This window comes from Balaenoptera ricei, chromosome 6 (genome assembly GCF_028023285.1).
Source record: "Balaenoptera ricei isolate mBalRic1 chromosome 6, mBalRic1.hap2, whole genome shotgun sequence".
NCBI classification, from domain to species: domain Eukaryota; kingdom Metazoa; phylum Chordata; class Mammalia; order Artiodactyla; family Balaenopteridae; genus Balaenoptera; species Balaenoptera ricei.
The window spans coordinates 48,548,155-48,572,657 of record NC_082644.1 but is presented as its reverse complement, the minus strand read 5'-3'; the positions used below and the strand labels follow the sequence as shown (position 1 = coordinate 48,572,657).

Genomic DNA, 24,503 nt, shown 5'->3' with positions numbered 1-24,503 from the left:
ACCAACATTCACATTAAGGAGCCCCAGAAGGAAAAGAGAGAAAATATCAAAAACGTATTTGATGAACTTATGTCAGAAAACTTCCGAAAACTGGGAAAGGAAATAGATATCCAAGTATAGGAAGCACAAGGCCCAAACAAAGTCAACTCAAAGAAGCCTACACTAAGATGTATCTTAGTTAAAATGGCGAAAGTTAAAGGTAAAAAAATAATTCTGAAAGCAGGAAGAGAAAAAGCAGTAAAATCTATTTACATCGACGGACAGATCATCCAGACAGAAAATCAATAAGGAAATAGTAGGTTTAAATGACACATTAGACCAATTGGACTTAATAGATATTTATAGGATATTCCATCCAAAAACAGCAGAATGCACATTCTTTTCAAGTGCACGTGGAATGATCTCCAGGATAGACCACATGCTAGGGCCACAAAACAAGTCTCAACAAATTTAAGAGAACAGAAATTTCATCAAGCATTTTTTTCCACCCACAATTGTATGAAACTAGAAATCAATTACAGGAAGAAAAATGGGAAAAACACAAATACGGAGAGAGTAAACAACATGTTACGAAAAAAACAATGGGTCAATGAAGAAATCAAAGAGGAAATCAGAAAACACCTCAATACAAATGAAAATTAAAACATAACTTTCCAAAATCTATGGGACATATCAAAAGGAGTTCTAAGAGAGAAGTTTATAGTGATACAGGCCTACCTCAAGAAAGAAGAAAAATCACAAACATAAAAGCTTTTGCACAGCAAAGGAAACCATTAACAAAATGAAAAGGAAACCTACCAAGCAGGAGAAGATATTTACAAATAATATGCCTGATAAGGGGTTAATATTCAAAATGTACAAAAAACACATATAACTCAATGTCTTAAAAACAAACAACCAAATTAAAAAATGAGCAGAAGATGGGAATAGACATTTTTTTGCAAAGAAGATATATAGATGTCCAACAGGCACATGAAAAGATTTTCAACATCACTAATCATCAGAGAAATGCAAATCAAAACAACAATGAGATATCTCCTCATGCCTATCAGAATGGCTATCATCAAAAAATTTACAAATAACAAGTGTTGGTGAGGATGTGGATAAAAGGGAACCCTAGTACACTGTTGGTGGGAATGTAAATTGTGGCAACCACTATGAAAAATATTATGGAGGTTCCTCAAAAACTAAAAAATAGAACTACCATATGATCCAGCAATTCTGCTCCTGGGTATATATATGAATAAAATGAAAGCACAAATTTCAAAAGATATATATGCACTCTAATGTTCATAGCATCATTATTTAAAATAGCTAATATGCAAGCAGTCTAAGTGTCCATCAACAGATGATTGAGTAAAGAAGACACACATGGAGTATTACTCAGCCATCAAAAAAATGAAATTCTGTCATTTTCAAAAACATGGGTGGACTTATAGGACATTATGCTTAGTGAAATAAGTCAGACAGAGAAAGGCAAATACTCTACATTATCAGTTATATGTGGAATCTTAAAAATAAAACAAACGAATGAATATAACAAACAGAAATAGACTCACAGATATAGAGAACAAACTAGTGGTTACCAGTGGGGAGAGGGAAGGTGGAAGGGCATGAAGGGACTGAGAGGTACAAACTACTATGTATAAAAAAATTAGCTACAAGGATATATTATACAGCACAGGGAAACAGCCAATATTTTATAATAACTTTAAATGGAGTATAGTCTATAAAAATACTGAACCACTATGTTGTATACCTGAAAACAATACAATATATTGTAAATAAACCATACTACAATTTAAAAAAATAAATTTTAAAAAAGTAAGCAAATATCTCTCTTCAAAAGTCTGTGATGGAGTATAGTAGGAAATGAGAGCATTTCAGCTTTTCTCCCACAGTTGATGAAACAAGAAAAGAAGAGAAGGTCTTCTACATGTACTTTGCAGGTAGAAGAAACAACTTGGGTTTTACAAAAGCACAAATCAAGAGGTCCAACATTTGGTCTGATTTTATGGACAACAGGAAGCAAATCCTGGAGTGCCTCGATCAATGACTTCAAAGTTTCTTTTTACAAAGGACCAAATTTTTCATTTAGCAGGCATAATGCAGTATTAAAATGCAAATATTCCTCCGAAGATAACTCTAGGACTTAATTGTCTACCAACATTTAATGCATAAATATACATATGCTATTTGGATGGATTCCAACATGATACTTAAACTTCTACAATGTACCCAGTATGTCCTCATACAGACATTGCTTTAAATCATTAATATCAGATTCATTCTTGAAGCCAGGTTTTAGGGAGAATTTGGGAAAAGAAAAAAACAAAATGACACAAGAAACACGAAAGTATTTATAGAGTGCTTGGATAAGATGAAGAGTAAGAACAGCATACAAAAGGGAAGCTAGGATTTTTTTTTCTTATTGCCCTCTTTTATTCTCACTACTGGACCCAAATTAAGGAGTTTTAGACTATATTTCAGAAGAAAGGAGCAATATTAACTCTTTTAATCTGCTTGGGTGTTGTTTAGTAAATTAAGACCAAAATTACCAAATAGGATGCTATCTCATTACCTCACTAAGGCATAGGTGTCTATTAAAATATACGAGTAAAATAGTTTGAACACCATAGTTACATGTGAAAAACCTATGTAGAGAATCCCAACACCAGTATGATTATTATGTAAGATTTTATACACATAGAATCAAACTTGTAATTACTCCGTAACTTCACACTGCCCTCAAACCAGTGCTTTAAACTTTTCTTAATTTCTGAAATACCCGTTACCACTTCTAGCCTTCTCACTTACCCTTCATTTGTGAAGAACATTTACTCTGAGTCTTATCCTCATATATTTCTTGGTGCTTTTGGGGAAATCAATGCTCACTGCCATTTCAATTACTATAGCACAATATTTAAAGAGGATGAAATTATGTATTGCTGTCGTTTCATGAGTCTTACTAGAATGGCTGTAAGTTTGGGGTCCTTCAATAATTCCCATGATGTTCCATCTATGGAAAGAATGTGATTCAGGTTTAAGACTTGATTATAGCCCCATAAGATAAATTTACTTTACTTTATTGTTCTTCACTGGATGACTTGTAAGCTCAGACATGCCAATTCTCCTTCTTGAATATGAACAATAAATGTGTATGTGTGTTTGACTACTCGGAAAAAAAGATAATAGTTCTCCAAATTGCCTTTAAAGTCCTTGGGGTATTATATTTCTATTTAAGAATACTTGAAAAGATTGGAAATCATCATGTCTGAATAACTGTTTCTTAATTATGTTACCAACTAAAATATTAGCAGACTTTTTTGAGTTAAACTAATATTTTCTCTATTAAATGCACACTAAAGTATTCTATATTTACTCTGTTGTTATGATAATGCAATCATTGTATTAATTGCATGATAGTCTAAAGGATATGTAGACATGTTTCTGATGAATCAATTGTCAATATTTTCAAATTTCTCCCAAAGCATTTTGACATAATATGATTATGACTGTTTTTTGGACCTCATTACGCAGAAAAGTTCCTTCTTCATTTTTTCTTTCCTCAAGTAATGGCTTTCTTATTTTACAGTGGTTTTAATAATGATCAGAAATTTACTGGACACCAATAACTAGTAACTACACCAAACATATTAGTCTTAATTAGCCCTAAAAACCAGAAATAAGTTGTTTTAGATGATAAAGCCAGCATTAATATTGGTCACCATGCTGATTAGTCCTAGTAGTAAAAGTAGACAATTTGATCAACAGCAATTAGTTTTGGCTTTTTACCCACTGTAATTATCCAGATTCATTTCAGCATAGAGTTAAAATCAATGTATTTTCTATGATTTAGATTGTCAATTATTTCTTTCATCACCGAAATGAATCCTGGCCTCTGGCCTATGCATTTATAGCAGTCCAAGCACTACTGACTGCATCTTATAATAATCTACTGGTTTGGTTAGTTTAGGAATTGAGCAATGTAAGGGCAAAGGTCTCATAATAATATCACTGAATTAATTCCAAAGCTTTAGGAGTTCCCCAAGTCTAAGCGCTCTTCAACGCATCAGCTGTCACAATACATAACAACCATGATCATCAAAATCATAATGTAACTCTGATTCTTTTCCAAATAAACTGTAATCAAATATTCTAAATTCAGTATATAGCTGACCATTGAACAACATGAGGTTTGGGGCGCTGACTCTTGAACAGTGGAAAATCCGCATATTATTTATAGTCAGCTCTCAGTATCTGTGGTTCCACATCCTCAAATTCAACCAACCGCAGACTGTATAGTACTGTAGGATTTACTTTTGAAAAAAAGTAAATATGTAAGTGGACCAGCACTGTTCAAACCCACGTTGTTGAAGGGTCAGTTCATAAATTGAAAGAAGTTAAAACTCTCCTTTATGTCTTTTCTCAGTAGACAATGAACACAAATTTATATACAGTTATGATATTACTGTTTCATATAAAAACTTTCATACTTAATAGGCATGTATATCTTATGTATTTACATCAGTAAAATAAAACAGTTGTCAGTTTTCTCCTGCTTGGACCCTTTGATAACTTCTGCCTGAAAAGCCTTCACCCATACTGTCAACCTGGAAAATATCTCCTTGTTTGTCAAGAATCAGCTCACCCATCACATTTTCTGGGTCATGATCCTGAAGTAACAAGTTTGGACCAGCAAGTGCCGTAGGTAATATGTACAAGGTATTCAAAGGTTGGTGAAACTCCAATCTTGCTCTTAAGAAGATCACCTCACACTGCCTGAGTTTGGGTGAGCTTCAGCAAGTTACTTACATTTTCCATACTTCAGTATCCTCAATTTAGAAGGTGAATAAAATAGTACCTATTGTAGAGGATTGTTTTCGACACCACTTAAGAATATACGTAAATCGTTTCAAAGAAGGCCTAATACATAATGGGTGCTCAGTAAATGTTAGGTATTAATAATATAATCATAAAATCAATGCATAAATATCTTTAAGGGAAAATATTAAATGTACAAAAAGAAAAGTACAAAGGAATTACAATGAGGATACAAACATGAGAAAAGACTGTACTAATCAGTAATCAGTAAAGGTTCTATCACTGTATATAATGTGAGCTACCTGTAATTAGCATTAGCTAATATTAAAAGACTCTACTTCCCTCTTGAATACATTTCTCAAAGTATCTTCTTCAGCTCTTTTACTGAAGCATACTGGGGTAGGCCAAGTCACTGGCCAGCAACATTTGCTATTCTTTGTAAAATAAGTTACCACATTCATCATTGCAATAAAGAACTATGTCTATTCCAGCACCATTATCTTCCCTCAGCAGCTGATTAAAATGTATTCTATTTTGTCATTCATGAATTTTTCTACATATTAGTGGTCAATTGTGGCAAAGACTGTTGCAAGTAACAAATAATTTATTATCAAACTATGTGTATAGATGAAACCAAAGTCAGACATTTTCTTGAAGCTGCTTGGATTGAATGACTCACCAGGGTTCAAAGTTTACACCCATTTATTCTTAAGGGTTACTCTGTGAAGAAAAATCCAGGCAGTATTTTGCAAATCTACTCTAAGATATGTTCACTTTTTGAAAGATAAATTATTTCCCCCATATTTTCTATTATTATTCGGATAGCACTTGGGGAGGGAAGCTTTTAAATAAGGATAAAACTAACACTTTATGATCTATACTTGTGAATTCTTTACCATAGCCCAGTGCAATGTATGCTTTAGGCCCTGAAAGTTTTCTGTTCTGTCCCTGATTCTGATCTTTGCATCCATTTGAATCTTTTTCCAGACTTTACTGAATTAAGGTTATTTAAACAGGACTGATGTTAAGTACTAAAAGAGAAAAGTACTATAAAGCTAAGGAGCCCAGTCAAATGAGTTTGAAAAATAAAGATAGATGGCAACTATTAGAGAGTCTTCTGTACTTGAACCACACTGTTCATGCTTAAGTTTTGTTTGATAACTGGCTCATTTGCAGACGTACATATGCTTTGGGAGGTAAATATAATATGCTAAACATGCTGTATATCTTGGACTATGGATTTATATTGGTTCTAGGCCTTCTCAGTGAAAAAAGCCAGAGTGTGCATGCACCCCACCCCTTGCCCACCAACACACAGTTGAGAATAAACTGATACAGACTTGGAACAATAAATTTTACTTATGTTAGATCTTACATACTTTTTCCATACTGAGAACTCTCTTTTCTAGGTTAAAAAGTACAATATAATTAAATTTTTGTGATTATTCATTTGATTTATCCCATGTTGCGTGTTGAATTTGTCTCCCAAAAGATGTTGAAGTCCTAACTTCCAGTACCTATGAATGTGACTTTATTCTGAAATAGGTCTTTGCAGATGATCAAGTTAAGATGAGGTCATCAGGGTGGGCCTAATCCAATATGACTGTGTCCTTAAAATAAATTGAAATTTAGATACAGAGATAGACACAAAAAGAAGGAAGATGATGTGAAGCCACAGGGAGAACCCTACCTACATATCAATGAATGCCCGAGGCTACCAGAGTCAGAAAACACAGTCTCTTTCACAGCCCTCAGAAGAAACCTACCATGCTGACACCTTGATTTCAGACTTCTAGTCTCCAGAAATGTGACACAATAAATTTTTGTCATTTAAGACACCCAGTTTGTGGTACTTTGTTATGGCAGCTCTAGAAAACTAATACATCCCACAATACAAAAAAACACAACGGATTTGAAATTTCAATATTAAGATGACTATCACCCTTATGATTCCTGAAATAGTTACAATTTTTGTATACACTATGCCTATTCTACCCCCATTTCATAATGGCTCATGATTTCTACATCATAACAAACACATGACCATACATACTATACTCTCTCCCAATTTTCATTCAGTCTTAGTCTTATAAGTAATTATATGTTTGATATTCATGACCTATACTTAAGCATTTGTCTATCATTTTAGTTGTCTGAAGCTTATCTAGTAGATTCTTTAGGAAGAGATTATTAGGAAAATATTTCTTAATTCATTTAATTTTGATAATTCTTTGATCCCCTTGCACTTAAAAACAGGTTTTGCTGGATATGAAATCCTTGGTTCAAATTTTCTTTCCTTGGGCTTCCCTGGTGGCGCAGTGGTTGAGAATCTGCCTGCTAATGCAGGGGACACGGGTTCGAGTCCTGGTCTGGGAGGATCCCACATGCCGCGGAGCAACTGGGCCCGTGAGCCACAACCACTGAGCCTGCGCGTCTGGAGCCTGTGCTCCGCAACAAGAGAGGCCACGATAGTGAGAGGCCCGCGCACCGCGATGAAGAGTGGCCCCCACTTGCCGCAACTAGAGAAAGCCCTCGCACAGAAACGAAGACCCAATGCAGCCAAAAATAAATAAATAAATAAATAAAAATTTTTTAAAAAAATTAAAAAATAAAGCCAATACTATATGATTCCATTTCTATAGTATTAAAAAAAAAAATTTCTTTCCTTGAGTCTCATTTCTTCTGGCATAAAGTGTTGCTGTCGACAAGCCTGAATGTTATCTAACTTTTTTCCTTCATAAGTTACTTTCTCTTTTTGCCCAGGTGTCCAAAGGATTTTTTTTTCTATGACTTTAAACTCCATTTATTTTACTGGTTATTTACTAGGACATCTCTTGATGTTGATCATTCTGGGTCAATATTCTCAAGTATGTGGCATGTTTTTTTCTAATATGTGTGTGTGTATTTTTTTTTAAGTTATAGTTAAGTTTTGTGATTTATTTTTTATTTATTTATTTTTATTTTTTTTTTAAACATTTTTATTGAAGTATAATTGCTTCACAATGGTGTGTTAGTTTCTGCTTTATAACAAAGTGAATCAGCTATACATATACATATATCCCCATATCTCCTCCCTCTTGCGTCTCCCTCCCACCCTCCCCATCCCACCCCCCCAGGCAGTCACAAAGCACCGAGCTGATCTCCCTGTGCTATGTGGCTGCTTCCCACTAGCTATCTATTTTACATTTGGTAGTGTATATATGTCCATGACACTCTCTCACCCTGTCACATCTCAACTCTCCCCCTCCCCATATCCTCAAGTCCATTCTTTAGTAGGTCTGTGTCTTTATTCCCATCTTGCCACTAGGTTCACAGAGTGAAGTAAGTCAGAAAGAGAAAAACAAATACAGTATGCTAACACATATATATGGAATCTAAGGAAAAAAAAGGTCATGAAGAACCTAGTGTGTGTATATTTATACATATTTATATGTTTTGGGAAAATATTCATAAAGGAAACTATTTAGTTTTGGTAATAGTTCCTTGCTTTAGGGTTCTTCTAATACTCCTATTATGCTTATGATGGACCTTCTTAGACTATCTTCAATATTTTCCATGTTCTCTAACCTTTGCCTATTTGTCAAAAAGTAAATCAATTGACCTTATATGTGTGAGTCTACTTCAAGTCTATCTACTCTTGTATCCTTGATCCAACACAAACTGTCTTGATTTTTGTATCTTTACAGTAAGCTTTAAAATCAGTTATGGCAAGTTGGCAACTTTGTTCCCCTTTTTCAGAGGTATTTTGGGTGTTTTAGCTATCTTATTTTTCCAACACATTTCCAAATAAGCTCATCAGTATCTATAAAAAAGCCTCCTCGGATATTTATTGGAATTATATTGAATTTAAAGAACAATTTGGAGCTGAATGACACTTTTAACAATTTTGACTCATGAATATGATAACTTCATTTATTTAGACATTCTTCGATTTCTCTGAGCAAAATTTTGTAGTTTTCAGGTCTTGTAAATAATTTGCTAAATTTATTCCTAATTACTTTAGTTTTTATTCTACTGGAATTGATCTCTTAAAATTTTAATTCCAACTATTGCTAGCATAAAGAAATCTAACTGAATTTTCTGTATTGACCTGTATCCTGTGATCTTGATAAATTAACTTTTTAATTATTTAATTTCCAACAAAGGAAACCATAAGCAAAACAAAAAGACAACCTTTTTGGAGACAGACCCATTGCTGCAATGTATGTCAAAGAGTGTTCTGCCTATGTTTTCCTCTAGGCGTTTTATATTATCTGTTTTTATATTTAGGTCCTTAATACATTTTGAGTTTATTTTTGTGTATGATGCTAGAGAATGTTCTAATTTCATTCTTTTCTATGTAGCTGCCCAGTTTTCCCAGCACCACTTATTGAAGATATTGTCCTTTCTCCATTGTACATTCCTGTCTCCTTGGTCATAGATTAATTGACCAGACATACAGATGGCCAAAAGGCACATGAAAAGATGCTCATCATCGCTAATTATAGAGACATGCAAATCAAAACTACAATGAGGTATCACCTCACACCGGTCAGAATGCCCATCATCAAAAAGCCTACAAATAATAAATGATGGAGAGGGTGTGGAGAAAAAGGAACCCTTTTGCACTGTTGGTGGGAATGTAAATTGGTATAGCCACTGTGGAAAACAGTACGGAGTTTCCTTAAAAAGGCTAAAAGTAGAACTACCACATGATCCCTCAATCCCACTCCTGGGCATATCCAGAGAAAACCATGGTTTGAAAAGATACATGCACCCCGATGTTCACTGCAGGACTATTTACAGCCAAGACACAAAAGCAACCTAAGTGTCCATCAACAGATGGATGGATAAAGAAGATGTGGTATATATACATGATGGAATATTACTCAGCCATAAAAAAGAATTATGGATGGACCTAGAGATTATCATATTAAGTGAAGAAAGTCAAAGACAAATATTATATGATATCACTTATATGTGGAATCTAAAAAATTAGACAAATGAACTTACTTACAAAACAGAAATATACTCATAGACATAGAAAACAAACTTATTGTTACCAAAGGGGAAAGGTTGGGGAGGGATAAATTAGAAGTTTGGGAAAATATACATACTATCATATATAAAATAGATAACCAACAAGGACCTACTGTATAGCATGGGGAACTATACTCAATATCTTGTAATAACCTATAATGGAAGAGAATATAAAAAAGAATATATATATTTATATATATGTATAACTGAATAACTTTGCTGTATATCTGAAACAGAACACTGTAAATCAACTATATTTCAATTAAAAATCAAGAAGATTTGGTGTAAATATATACAATGGAATATTACTCAACCATATAAAAGAATGATATCTTGCTATTTGGGACAACATGGATGGACCTACAGTATATTATGCTAAGTGAAATAAGACAGAGAAAGATGAATACTGTGTGATTTCACTTATATGTGCAATCTAGAAAACAAATCAAATGAACACACATAGCAAAACAAAAACAGAATCATAGGTACAGTGAACAAACAGGTGGTTGCCAGTGGGGAGAGGAGGTGGAAGTATGAGTGAAATAGGTCAGGAAAATTAAGAGGTACGAACTTCCAGGTGTAAAATAAGTGAATCACAGAGATGAAAATGTACAGTATGGGAAATACAGTCATTAATAATGTAATATCTTTGTATGGTGAGAGATGGCAATTAGACTTATGGTGATTATTTTGTAACATAGACATATTGAATCACTATATTGTACATCAGGAACTAACACAGTGTTGTAGGTCAATTATCCTTCAAACAAACAAACAAACAAAGTCATAGAAAAAGAGATCAGATTTGTAGGTACAAGGGATTGTGGGGAAGGGGGTATTAGATGAAGGTAATTAAAAGGAACGGATTTTCAGTTTAAGATAAATAAGTACTAGGGATGTAATGTACAACATGATTAATATAACTAACATTGCTGTATATTAGATATGAGAGCTGTTAAGAGAGTAAATCCTAAGAGTTCTCATCACAAGGAAAAAATACTTTTTCTTTTATTTTGTATCTATATGAGATGATGGCGCGCGGGCTTCAGTAGTTGTGGCTCGCAGGCTCTAGAGCGCAGGCTCAGTAGTTGTGGCGCACGGGCTTAGTTGCTCTGCAGCATGTGGGATTTTCCTGGACCAGGGCTCAAACCCATGTCCCCTGCATCAGCAGGCGGATTCCCAAGCACTGCGCCACCAGGGAAGTGATGCACACCACAACTGATTCCTTTTCCCTTCCTCCAGCCAGAAAGAGGAGGGGATACTTCTCTGATATTTACTATGGGAATTTGGTCAGGCTCTTAGAGATCAATCTCACAATATTGTGGGGTCCCCAGGACTGGGTTCCCCTGAAGTTTTTAACTCTCAGAGTTGTCCGCACAGAGCCTCCAGCAATTCATCAATTACAGTGCAGGTTTTCCTACCCCAGCACTGGTTCTCTGGGTAGTTTGTGCTCATGCGTCTCTGTCCGGTAAGCCATGGCTCCCTGTATTCACCTGTCTGACTCTCTAATCTTCACGATAGCAGCTTGCCCTGTGATCTCTCCTCTCACAGATCCAGGAAGAATTGATTTTTTCAGTCTGTTCAGCTTTACGCTTGTTATTCGGACAGAGTGGCACTTCCAAATTCCATACATGTGGAACTAGAAACTGGAAGTCGGTTTTCAGGAATCAGAGAGACCAGGAGGCTTCAGCCCCTTTAAATCTCACCAGTGTCATATGCAATCACTCATTATGGATGAGCAAATCTCATTCTTCTACTTTCTGGCCCAAAATTAACCTACTACGATTTCCATTGAATTATCTATTACTTATTTTTCAGATCTCCTGTTCTCAAGTCCTGCACAGATTCTAATATCACCTAGGTTATGGAACTATCTTCAGCTGCTTGTAATGTGTAATACGGGGTGGGGATAGCGTGTCACATACTTTGGTTGCAATGTTGTCCATGCGTTGTTAGTCTTAATATTTTTACACGGGAATTTGGAGAGATTTAAAATCTGTGTTGTTACTGCCACCACATCCCCAGAGTCCTCCAAACAAATACACTTTTGAGAGTGAAAGGTGATGGTATTACAAATTATTCTGTGCCAAAAGGCAGAAGAGCTGCTCTAGTCAAACTGAAATGTTTGGCCATTCTACCTATAATCTATGGATAAAATAAATAATCCTTAGCTCAGTACACAATGTCGTTAAAGATTTGTACCTACTTCCTTCTTCATTACATTGCCTTCACTCGTTCATATACACTCTATTCATTAGAATGACCTACATGCAGTTTCTCAAATAAGCAGTTTCTTTTCTGAATTGCACCAAATTAATTGAAAGATTAACAGAGATATTTCAGCATGATCCACTATCTCTGAGAGATCCTGTACTAGTCATAAGATGCTTAGGAAGGCTTTCTGACTGTCACTTTTTCCAAGTTTCAACGCTAATCATGGAACTGAATCTTAAGTATTGGTGAGGGTGGGAGAAGTGTTACAGTGTTAATTCATTGTCACTTGCTTTTGCTGGGCTTAAGACACCAAACTTCAGCCTCTCCAAATTATGTCATGGCGTGTATCTTCAGACCAAAAGCTGAGCTCATGTGACAATGATTTCAGCAGTGGAAATAAACTTGTTTCTGTATCTTTAACCATTTACTGTGGGTTAGCTAAATTTGTTATTCATCATATTTAGATGTTTAAAAGTAGAGGCTTATTTATTAGTAAATTCAATGGGAAAGTAGAAAGTAATAGCATCCATCACTCATATTATCTAATCTCCTACTTTAGTTCCAAAAGCAAGATACTTTTATACTGTGGGAGACTCCACTTGGCAAAGGATATTAGTGACTTCTCTTGGACAATATCTTGTCCAAGAGAACAACAGCTTAGCCTCTCTATCTCTTGTAGCTTGGTGAAGGGGATGAGTCCAAGGAGTTGACCTTCAGGGCATGAATTAAAACATAGGACATACTTCCTTCAAGCCAAGTCTATGATTATTGCTCAGTTGCTTCATACAGCTTTTGTTGTGTTTCTGTCTTCATAAAGAGGCTATTCTTACCATTGGTCCTTCTTATCTAAAGATTGTGCAGAAGTCATAATTCATTTAAAATTAGTTTATCCACTCCTAAGACTAGTTTATTATTAAAAAATATCTAAATCTTATTTAGTGAAGTAGAGTTTGTAAGCACTGAAGCAAAATATGGAAGCATTTACTAAAGAGAATGAGAGTTTATCTGCTTTCTTTATTTAAAGGGAACATTCTAAGTCTCAACATTTTAACTTTTTGATGATTATTTCTTTATTTCCCATGGCAAAATAATAAAAATATTATTTACAAAATCCATCTATACTCTCATGTATATACATCAATATTTTCTGTAAATTCCATTCCATTTAAGATCCTTTAACCACTTGGCAAGTGGCACAGACAAGATCTGAATCTAGAGCTATAGGCCTCTGAGACTCACATCTTTACTCAGGACACTGCTCTTCTTGCTATGTGAGAGAAGTATGGAACGGCAGCTTATCTGTTGCTACTGCCAAGTTCTGCAAGCTCACATAAGGAAAAAGTAAGCAATAAATTATTTGATTTGACTTTTTTTAGCTTCCTCCAAAATGGAAAATAAATATCTTACGTGGATATCCATGCCAAGGGAAAATTCATTTTCATTAGCCTTATCAAAGTTCCTATACTCTACAACTGTACAGCCACATTAGATCCTGCTTTCTTGCACTTGTGGCTAACTACACAATTATCCTGTTGATCAGTGGTTTAGGGAAAACTTTTTATTTTATCCTTTCGTATGATTCCCTGAAAAAACATGGTGCCAGAATTTCAACTTCACCAAGAAGCACTGCTAGGGGCTACAAATATTCTCTTTTGTGCTCTATCCATGAATTTGAGGGTTCTGTTTGCTTTTGTCATTTGAAAACCTCAGCTCTTTCTGGTGAATGCCTAGTAGATGTATGAACTAAGTCTCTGGGAAAAGGAAGCAGAGTTCATTAGGGCTGAAAGGAATCTTTAGTGATTCAAACCATTTTATTTACTCATAAAGAAACTGTGACACTGGAGAAGCTGACTTATCTCAGTCTCCTATTACAAGTCTGTTAGGGGAGAAAAATCTATGATGTCTTGGGATTGTGGATACAGATACAAGCCCTTTCCACAATGTCATATAAGTTAAATACATTCAGTTCTTTGCAACAGAAAAAAAAAAACACAATTGAATGAGCTAGTGCAAAACATTTAACAATGCTTAGAGACTTCAGTAATGAGATACAGTTTAGAAATTACTTGGGACGTAGGAAGTAACGCCCCGGGATCTCACTACTTGAAGGGGATGACCTGAACCAGAGAATTTGAGTTGGAAATAGAAATTCAAGGTTAATCTTTTAAACTGGAGAATTCAACTGGGTTGAGATTACAGGATAACGTTTTGGCAGTTTTGGGAAAGCCATGGAAGTGTAAGCAGCCTCTTGACCTTAGAGCCTCGTTATATTTTAACCCCTAACCTTTACACTGGCTAAATTCCAAGACCCTTAGGCTTCTGTATATTTTCCAAGATCTTTGCTCGGCCTTGCTTAACACACTGATTCTTTTCTTATTTTAAGGGAAGGGAAATGGTGAGTATGTGATTAAAGGATAAAGACCTTTTCTCCATCAGTCTTGTGACTAGGCTACGTGACCAAGATAGCATCAGAAAAGGAGAATAGTGGAGCCAGCTAGTTTGCACACAGTGGAAAAATGATGAAGACACTGACCCTTTCCCCAAATGATTAGCTGCTGTTATGTTCCCCCTTTTTTCCTTAAAGACTGTCATGGTGGAGCAGAATCTTTAGAGCTGGTTCTTGGACATGAGTCCACCTTCTCCCCAGGTTGCCAGCCTCCTAAATAAAGCAACCTTCTTTTCCAACCAACATTTGTCTCTTGAGTACTAGCTTTTGAGCCATGAGCAGTCAAACCTCAGTTTGGTAACAGAAGCAAAGGAAATTCACACCAGCATCTTGGTATGGAAGTCTGGTACATGAAAAAGAGGCTGAGAATGTTGTGAAGAGATGGATGTGGTCAGAGTAGAATCTTTTGATAGATTCTGTATATCTTGATGTGAGATCTTCGTGAAAAGAGATAAGGTGAAGTTTTGCTCCTAGAAGTTACTTTAACTATTCAGTGCTATATCAACCAGTAGAATGAAGTTGCTTAATATTTCTTCTTTGCATTTCCAAGTAGTGTTTGAGTAGACATGGAATAAAATTCTTCAATTACTGAGGTGATAGTATCTGGCATAAACAAACACATACTAAGCTTATGTCATAAATAAGTTATAATAGGCTAAAAATGGACCAAAGAAGGAAGCAGAAGCCCATTGCGAGTCCTCTAACTTTCTGAGCTAGAGTGATGATCTCTACAAGGGGAGCCCATCTGTTCTATTGATGTTCTGAATTAAGCCATATTTAAAGAGTATCTTTCCTGGCTCTTGTTTTTAACTAGAGAGAGCTAGGTTTCAATCCCAGATCCTACATTAAACTAGGGTGACTTTAAGGAAGTTACCTAATTTCTCTGAGTCGTTCTCTCTTTCTCTTTACAATTGAAATATTTGATAAGGTTTTCAAAGATTTCCTATGATATTTATTGAGAAATCTGAGATGAAATCCCTAAATCAGTGGCTGGAATAGAACAGAAATTTGACACACCAACATTGCTGAAGAAGTTTGCTTTGATCTGACTCAAAAGATAAGTATGCATGTATTTTGCCTTCTAATGTTCAACACAGTTCAATCTTTTAGTATACCATCTATTCTCTTGTTTAGACAAAAAATGGGAGAAATCATAAATAGCTCTCATTATGAAAAGAACAGATGAAAAAGTACTATCAGAAAAGGAAGGAGATAAGATGAAGACTGTAGTGGGGATTCACCATGGTAATAACTTTGCACATCAATTAGCTTTGATTTGTTCCTTATTGTTTCCCTAAGGGTATAGTTCTTATCTGATGCATGAAGTCAAACCAAAGAAAGGGCATTTTCATGACTCACATCATGAGAATGTATAAATGAGAGAGAGAGGAAAAAAAAAACACCACACAGCTCTCCAGTGACAGATTTACTTTCCTCCCAAGAGAAGAAAATGAATTGAGTTTTATCCATCCATTCTTTTATATAATATTTTGAAGCACTACTATGTATTCTGGAGATCCAACAAAAGCCAAAAATAAAATAGACACATACCTGACTTATGAAGCTTATAGTCTAGTATAGAGAAATAAATTAATCAAATGAAATCACACAAATATATAAACTGTAATGAGTCCTACTAGGAAAAAGTATAGTAATGTTGACAGAATACATCTGGAGAATCTGAGTAAGTCCAAAGATCAGAACGACTCCCATGAGGAAAAGACAAATTGGCCGACATCTGAGAGATGGGGAGGGGTTAACTACGTCAAAGGGTGGGGAGAGAACTCCTGTATTGGGGGCTTAAGTTAAGAGAGAACATGGGACATCTGAGGAATCACATGAGACCACTGAGCTGGAACACAGAAAAAGAAGGGCGCAGAGGCAAAATACGATCTAGGGAATGAAGAAAGAAGCCAGATAATTTAAAGCATGTAGGTCCTGGCAAAGATTTTGTTTCTTACATTAATTCTTGAAGGGCTTTACATAGGAAAGACATTATTGAAATTGCATTTTTAAAAGCTAACTCTGACTATTCCTAAACAATTAACTGGAGGGAGATAGAAGTCATTGCCGGGAGAAGAATGGTGAGGCTCTTGTAGTTGGCTCTGTAAAGAGATGTGGTAGCTTAAACTAGGCTGATAATGAAAATGGAAAGAAGTAAATGAATTCAAGAGTTATAAAACAGGTTTATTTGCTTAAATTTGTTGGTGGACTAGATATGGGGAACAAGAGATGGTGAGGACAGCTAAGCATTGACTGGGGTCAGAAGAAGGAAGAAAGAAAAAGTAACCCTAAGTATGATAGTACCACTGTAAGTTGACATCACACTCTGACTTCCTTCCACATGTCCTGGTTCTTCCAAGAAATCCTTACTGAGAGGGAGTAAAAGAAAGTACATGTAAACAAGCAAGGCATGGCCCTAGTAGACTGCCTTTAGCGTTTTCTTCCACTAGGTGGAAAGGTCATATGTGTGGAAAATTTGATGCTGTGGATAATTTTGTGAGTATGTGGATGCAGTTTACAGTAGCTTGCCTCCGCAATTTCCCCCAAAGATCCTCACTCCCTTGTATAACACAGTCATATAGTCCCTCCCACACTCAAAGAGGACTGGCACCCATGTGACCAACAGAATATGGTGGAAGTGATGTGTTTCTTCAACTAATATTTATTGAACATATAGTATGTACCAGGCACTCTTAAAAGCCCTTAGGAATCAATAGTGAAATACTCAGTGGGTCAGTAAGTGTAGAAGAAGAAACAGTAACATTTCATATTTTATTATGTGACAGTTATAATGAAGGTATACATTGCTGAGGAAAACTGTAAAATTCTATGTGATCTTTAATACGAATAATATTTGTATTATTCCACATCCAGCATAATGCTCTGAACTTAGTAGGTACTGTAAATGTTGTATTGGATTGATTTAACAATAGAGACTTTTCTATATTTATAACTTAATCAAAATAGGATAAAAAAAAGGAGGATTCTGTTCTACATTGAACGCTTGGCTTTGCATACTGCACTTCATTCACTTATTGCCAATGAAGCCATAACTATTTCACACCTACATAGAATAAATGCAAGCCAGCCTGCACCTCTTATCTCAGGTTGATGACAGCACCTTAGAACAGCAGTTATATTGGAACTAGTCAAGTATCTGCTCATATTTGGGCACAGATCATCCCTATCAGGCATTATGTTTGTTTTCCAAGGACTATTATTTGTTGACACGACCTTTTCTGAAAAAGGACAAGAATGATGATGGCAATTAGCATCGAGTAGGGGAATCAATAAAGGTCTCTCTCTCTCTCTCTCTCTCTCTCTCTCTCTCTCTCTCTCTCTCTCACACACACACACACACACACAGGGCTTTTAAAAATCTCACTAAAAGATTGCATTAACAAATAAACCATAAATATTCTACATAAGTAAATCTGAGCAAGCTAAACTGATTTCCTTAAATGTATATCAAACTTAAAGGCTGAAGGAATATGCTGGACCCAATTTCACCAGTCAGTTCTAGCTTGGGAAATTAACACATTTTGTACACAAAATATGCTTCATAGGATAAACCATAAGAAGGACAAGAAACCTAGAGTAGCAGTGACTTGCAAAATGTTAAGTGGCTGGGAAAATAATGGAAGCAAAATTAATCTGTCCTTATTTTTAAGCAGTTAATAATGATCTGCATGAAGAGGTAGACAGGAATGTTTTAAATTAGGCATCAAATGGACTGTGAATTGAATGAGAATAAAGTGATATTAGCAAATAATGGAAAGGTACCACTGGCTAATATATGGAATAACAACTCATCATGGAATCATAGACGTGAACCCTTTCTGTATGTGCAGGTAACCATGCCATACATGCTGCAATCTCTAGAGGGAGTGTGCAGACTGTGAGGAAGAAACCAGCGGAAAAAGTTAGCCAAAACATAATTTTTTAAGGCATTTTAAGTTACAAAACAGCAGAATCTTGATACTGGTGAGGGTCCTGAGAACATCTCAAACATTCGAAAAGCGCCTAACTTTCTCATAAAATGCAGTAGAACAAGGCTTCTCCGGAGTTCACATGTAAAGAGCGAATGCCACTCTGAGATGCAAAGAGTAGCCACATTCCCTCCTTCATTCACTAAGGACACACGCTCTAAATCTAGGGCCCATGACTCTAATTAGTGACTCAGTGAAGTGACAAATTATATATAACCATATGTCATGTACCTTTGGGGTCATATACAAATAGTTTTATGAGTGAATCTTCAAAGTCACATTACAATTTTCTGGTGTGCTTATTAAAATGCAAATTTCTAGGTTCAGGGACTCTATATTTTAATAAGCACCCTATATTATTTGGTTACAAGTATCCTTCAGCCTACACAAGAGGTTAATATTAAGTGTGCCATTATAAGGGGATACACTATATCTTGATCCAAGACAGCAAATAGAAAGATATGGTACCTCCAAGGATAACAGATTAGCAATTAAATTACATGTGAGCCGAAAACAAAAATAACATGTTGTATAATCAAGGCATTCCTGAAGGTTTTGGTGTAAACATAAGACAAGAAAAAGGACAGACCGATGGCCTCTCAAGTTTCTTTCTATGTCAGGATTTTCGTAATGGTAGCGATTATCCTGTAAGACAGTTCAAATTCTGTTGTTTTACCCTTTCAACTGAAAAGCAAAAATGCTTCATAGTGTAAAATAAGAAACCATCCCTTTTTAGCTGAAGAACAAGTAATAACTATAGTTCTACAAATTGAGTGGTAGGATTTCATCAATTACAAATACCAAACAGCCTGACTTATTATGATGACAGAGCACGTAAACAAATCAACATACAGTTTTCGTTGAATGGACTATGCTTTAAAAAATATATCGAGTAGGTACTTAGATAAATGTCTTTTATTTTGTGGCCCCTCCAGTGGAACTGTTTCTGTTGTTAAAGAATATAAGCTTAACCAGCATTGCCTCCTGCATTCCCTACCTTGCTTCTCAATAGCAGAGAGAAATCTGCTGTAACTTTGGGACTCAGTGGAAAATGAAGAAGCATTAACTACACTGGAGTAGATTATAACAATGTATAATCTCAATAATTCTGCAGTATATGTGATTAAATCACAGTTACAACTGAGCAAAAGAAACCAAAGTAGGAAGAAATAAAATAAGGCCAATATCTCTTAATATAAGATTGAGAAGACTCACAGCTCAAAGCATACAATTTAATTGAAGAAAAGCAGTGTGTTCTTTTAACACAACCTCACTTTGCTCATACCACTGTTTTAGGGAATGCTTTGATTGCAACACTATCTTAGCTAGGGCTGTTTTATCTTTCACCTTATAGAAATGATCCACCATAGGGATTCCCATTAGGCTGTTTGTCTAAAGATAGTACCAGCTGGAGGTGAAGCATTTCAAACCTGCTACTTCAGCTCACAGTAAGGTTGACCTGTGAGTGAGGTCTTTCTCACTGCTCTTCCCACAGAGCAGGCAGACTGAGTACCAGACAAATAGCCAGAATCAGAACAGAATCCCAAGGCACTCATGCTAACATAAGTTATGCTGCTTATGTACTCCTGGAATAGTAGGAGATGGAGGGACATGTCCAAGTCAGCTAGGGAGAGGTAAAAGTTTCAAACACCAAGTGCCAAGGTCAAAGGCAAAATCTGAAGTGTAAGAAAGTGAAGATATTGGGTACTTTCATTAACAGAGTGACTTTATCATTTCACTCTATCACCCCTTAGGAATTATAGGTATCAGTTAGAGGTCGAAGAACAAACTAAATTTTCTGAGTCCAGTTTAAAGACAACTTGTTAGCTATAGTATTCTCCCAGGGTTGGAAAGAAGCTTGATCATAAGGTCATTCACTAGTCAGTCGTCTACACTCTAGAAAGCAGAGTCTACATTGCTTTTCCAGAGCATCTTTTAGAATTAAAAATGATGTCTGTGGTTAACCTGGCATACCATCTTCAGTGACTGATTTTTTTTTTTAAAGTTGAATTACCAGGGTGTTCTAGCTGACTCAACTTAGGATCAAGATATTTAGTGGGAATCGAATGGAAAATCTGCTCTGAGATTCCTTAAGGCTCTTTGAGGAACTTAATGAAAGGAACATAGATAGTAAAATCAGAATCTAGTCAGTTACTCTTGCTTGTGGCAAGGCTTATATTGAAAACCACACCATTTTATTCTCCATGCTTTCTGATTCTCATTCAAAAGTATTATGCAAAATAGAAAATAATTAATAAAACATAACAAGGTTAAGATACTAGTCTATGCATGATAAAAGATCAAACTGTAAAAAAGAGAGACAGTTATGGTCAAGCACACAAACTGATCCAAATATCAAATACCGTTAAAAAATCAAACAAAGCCTTTCATCTGAATGTTCAGAATTCCTTCAAGCAGTTATTGTCCCATATCAGAAACCGAGAAGTCTCATAAAGGAGTAATTTTAAGTAGCCAGCATTGCATATAAAGCTCCTGTCAACCCTAAGATTAGAGATCAAAAACTAGAGGCAGGGGGAGCTTTTCCAGGTACTTCAGGAGACTGTGGAGTTTCATGGAAAAAGCACTGTTCTCTTGAGCTCTGGACTGTTTCTTAGTCGTTTGAGCTCAGGTAAGTTCCTCTGAGCTTCAGGGTTTTTTTTCATCCATAAGGCAGAAATGATAAGAACCACTAACATATTTTTAGACCAATGTCATGAAGGTGTAAGAGAAAAGTAAGGTATATAAAAGTGTTATAAAACTGAAAAGCACTGCATGAATATAAGCTGTTATTACTTACCTGAGGAGACAGTCATATTTTCTGTGTCCTGCAGAACTCCTGCTGTTATTATCAGTCTGGCTCCTATGACATCTTTGTTCTTCTAGTCATCACCTTCTTATCCTTTGACCACTTTATCCTTAGTCTGTCCACACAAGCAAATGCCATGCTCGTTGGCACGCCTTCGCAAACTAGTTAGGCTTCACAAGCCAAAATATACCAGCAGGCGATTATATGAGAGGCTTATGTTTCTCTTGGACAGTGATCTTGTCTCTGGTGGCTTCGGAGATGCTGTGTCTTGTTGCTGGCTGGACTCCATGGTACACAGGAAACCTAAAGGTTGAGTTGGATCCTTCTCCACCCCTCTATCACCTTGTACCAGAGAAATTAGTTCAGTTCCACAGTCACAGACGTCTCTTCTGACCCCCAGCCAGCCATCTCAAAGTGATTGCCCAGAATCAAAAGATACTCCACAGAGAGGCGTTGAAAATTCAGTTTCTGTGAAGAAAAAACAATATTAGAGAATCAATTTTCTATGTCAATAATAACTCCAACTTCTTGAGCACCTTCGGTGGGCCAGTCACTGTGCTTTTACACATGAGGCAGGATAATAATTTAAAGTATTAATTTAGGTGTTTCTTTCCCTGCATTTTGCCCCTTTTAATGCTCACTTCTTCCAACCTTCATTCAAGGGATGAGGACAGAATTTTTGTTTGCTTTCTTCAAAAAGTTTGGGGAAGAGTGACTTGTATTCAGAACTTCCTCACCCACTAAACAAATAATGCTAGATGCTCCCGAGAGAAACATGGGAAAATGGTATTTGTACATATAGACTAAACATCTACCCTAGACTAAACATCTAGGGTACTCTCCACACCTCTGTCAGTAAAACATTTTCTTTGGCTTGAGTAAGAAGCAAAGGAAGAGAGAAAACTCCATGGATCCTGAGAGCAAAGAAAACCTATTCCCTGGTTTTCAGCAACAAAAGACAACAGGGCTAGAGGAAAGGGCACCTGGGATATGGGCCTCTAGAGAATGTCACCAAATACTCTACACTCAAGCTGGGCAATGAAGAGAGAATTAGGGAACCCCGGGGTCTGAAAGGGCCATGAACTCTGAGGCAGTGGACGTCTCCAAGGCCATCTGGGTTAACCTATGACCTTAGACAACAGCTAACTCTCCCACCAAGACCAAAGAGCCAAAATCTTACCACTGTATGATATTCTTAAACAGTGGGTATTGCTCCCTAAAGAAAGTGAGAATAAAATTTCAGGTACAAATGGAATTGAGTTTTTATCTTTGTATCTCTACTAGCCCAACAGAAGAAGGGTTCAGAGTCAGAAATTACCAGTTAAAGAAAATGAAGAAAGCTTGTTTTCTTCCACCCCTGGATTTATGAGTCTAGATTAATTCACACTACATATTTAATGCCTCAATTAATCCCTGTAACAGCATTATAAATTAGGAATTACTCTTTCCCCTGCTATACGTGAGAAGACCTAGATAGAGAAATTTAAGTAGCTTCTCAAGATAGCACAGCTAGTTTATGATGGTGCTGCGCTTCAGCCCTAAGGCTTTCTGACTCCAAAGCCATCTCATCTTCTATTCTATAGTACCTGTACCATGAGTTTGGGCAGCCTGGGCAAAATTCAGTCTGGGCCAAGTACACTTCTGATTCTTCTTAAAGGAAATATGAACCTGGAATGTACTCTTGCTCCTTCATATTAGTACAAAGTGAAAAGAGATTTTTGGGTTTTTAGTCACAAAAGTAAACCCTACTAATCAATATAGTTCAAAAACATTTGCACTTGCCTTTCATAGCTGCAATTACAATTTTGAAACACTAACTAGATTTTTAATAGGCATTTTACATCCTAATTTCTCCACATGTGTGGGCCTGGGGGTGGTTCAGAAAGGACAAAACTCATGAGGCATAAAGATCCGTCTGCAGTCATCAAGTAATTTTCTGAAGATTAGAGACTTGGCTGGTCTAAAGAAAACTTTGGCAAGACCCAGGAGTAGAGGAGGCAGCTGGGAATAGTTCATGGCTACTCCTGGGAGTTCCACCTGCATCAGAAGGAGGCTGGCACCAGTGCTGCTGAAAGAGCTGCCAGTGGAGACTGGCACTTATGTACTGAGACCAAGAGGGAAACAAGTTGCGAGACGGTGTGCCAGCTGGAAAAGTAGTGCCCTGCAAAAGGATAGAGATGAGCTCTTATGGAGGGTACTGAATAATAATTTCTAAAATGTGTAAGGAAGGTTGATATGTGGACATGGGGGAACTGGAAACAGATGCAGGGCAATAACGCAATCAAGCAAAATGGAAGGCTAGAAGGAATGAAGAGAAACATGTCAGCCTTGATTGATTTAAAAAAACTTAGTCAGTTAGCATATTCCAGAAAGGGAGCCTGGTTTAGTTCATTTGGTATCAATTATATTAAATCATCGGGTAAGAAAAAGAAAGATGGAGAAATAAGATCATTATGTAAGGAAGGGAAAGACAGTACACAAATACATATTAAAAAGCAGACTGATCTGATTTTAATCCAAGATCTGACACTTTAAAATGTATAACCTTGGCAGCTCTTCTGTAACCATTTTTAAATTATCAGTTTTCTCATTTGTAATATGGGTCTGATAACAAAGAAATGATGGTTGATTTTATTACTATTAAAAGCTATGATTGAATAAGCACTCGATACATGCTAGGCACTGCACTAAGCACGTTGAATGAATTCTCTTAAATTATTGTTCTAATAACTGAATGAGGTACCGTAATTGAAGTTCTTCTTTAAGGTGCCAGACTCATATTAGGTGCTCAATAAATTATGGCTACTATTAATACTGCCACTGAAATTATTCTTTTTAGCTAGTTAATTCCAAACCTGAAAGATATTCTTAACACATATCTATTACTAACTTGATGCCAGATAAGATTGGAATGAAGGATTTAAATTCTACCTCTAACCTTAACTTCAGATAAATATTCCTTCTCAAGGAGATCCAAAACATGTACACTGGCTACAAGCACCTTGTATCAGCCAGGATTCGTACCTGTTATGTATTCTGAGCTGGGATTTCCCATTTATGTAAGCAGTCATCTCACTGACGTCCAGACAAAATTTTCTTACTTTCTACTATCCACTAGCTAAGTGAAAACATGTTCTTTACTACTCCATTCCTACACACATTTTTACTAAAAGGTGTGTGCACATGTGCTGTCAGAAGCTCG

At 36.2% G+C, this 24,503-nt stretch overlaps 1 long non-coding RNA gene across 3 annotated transcripts in view; it reads right to left on the bottom strand.

The window, feature by feature from the left end:
• Positions 1–24,503, bottom strand: part of LOC132367784 (uncharacterized) — a 1,019,157-nt gene that overhangs the window by 595,259 nt on the left and 399,395 nt on the right. For all 3 annotated transcript variants that reach the window (XR_009503855.1, XR_009503857.1, XR_009503856.1), the window contains one exon: positions 21,293–21,769. This is a non-coding gene — a long non-coding RNA (uncharacterized LOC132367784). The remainder of the gene's footprint in view (positions 1–21,292; positions 21,770–24,503) is intronic.